The sequence below is a fragment of the Monodelphis domestica genome, chromosome 2 (genome assembly GCF_027887165.1).
Source record: "Monodelphis domestica isolate mMonDom1 chromosome 2, mMonDom1.pri, whole genome shotgun sequence".
Taxonomy (NCBI): domain Eukaryota; kingdom Metazoa; phylum Chordata; class Mammalia; order Didelphimorphia; family Didelphidae; genus Monodelphis; species Monodelphis domestica.
The window spans coordinates 131,593,196-131,594,281 of record NC_077228.1 but is presented as its reverse complement, the minus strand read 5'-3'; positions in this window follow the sequence as shown (position 1 = coordinate 131,594,281).

The window sequence follows — 1,086 nt, the reverse complement described above, 5'->3', positions numbered from 1 at the left end:
AGGTATTCAGCTCCGCCCAGATAATCAGCGCGTGTTGTTCAGCGCAGCCCGCCCCAAGCTGGATTCTCCAGTGAAAGCGCCCTGAGACGTTTTTTCCTGGCAGTCCCCAGATCCCAAGGACCCTGGAGTGCCCCCCAAACAGAGACGCTCCCCACTCACTCGCTGTCCCGGTGAGCGCTCAGGTAGCTCACTCTGGTTTAGTGGGGGAGGTGGGGTGGGGGAAGGGCGGCTCAGTTCACTTTTCTGTGCAAGCTTTTCCTTCTTATTTTAGTGTGGAAATGTTCAAGCCCCACGTACCTTTGCCTCTGTGGGGTACTGGGGAGTCCTTCTGTTCCTCCAAAGGTGATTTTATGCTCCTTTGATGTAGTCTATTTCGTTCGGTGCTGGGGAGAGAAAGCGTGTGGCGTCTAGATTGCAGCCATGATTACCCGGAAGTCCTGGAAGATGATTTTAATTGAAGAAGTCAAAAGTATCATTGCTTTTTAATCTATTATTCATTTAATAACTATTTATTAAGAGTTTACTAGGGGGTTGCTGGGTGGCTTAATGGATAGAGAGTTAGAACTAGAGACAAGAAGTTGTTTTAATTACAATTTTGAACCCTTGGATTACATTTCCCACAAATCCTTTTCCCTTTCTTGTACTTGGGTCTTTACATTGTTTGTGTTTAGTTTCGGTTCTCTCTGTCCCCTGGGGAAAGCTGGTGAGCTCGCTTGGTTTCTCTAGCCTTTTACTTTCTTTTTGCTTCGAGTTAAATATGAATAAATATAATACTCAGAGTATTGAATATTAATTTTTTAATTTTTATAAGTACTAGGTTCAAATTTGGCCTCAGACACTTCCTAGCTGTATGATCCTGAGTACAATAGCCATAAACACTGATACCCAAAAGATTACTTGTAACATCATGCTTCCTTTTCTACATTCCCCTGTTTCAATCTTTCTGCTCTATTTGCCTGGGGTGAATTCTGGCTTTTTTTTTGGGGGGGTGCCAAATTGTAATAGTGAGAGAGACAGAGGGGCTTTAAAATGCTAGGACCAGGAAACCAGTTGCTGTTGGGGACTGATTTCTGTGTAGCACCTTCC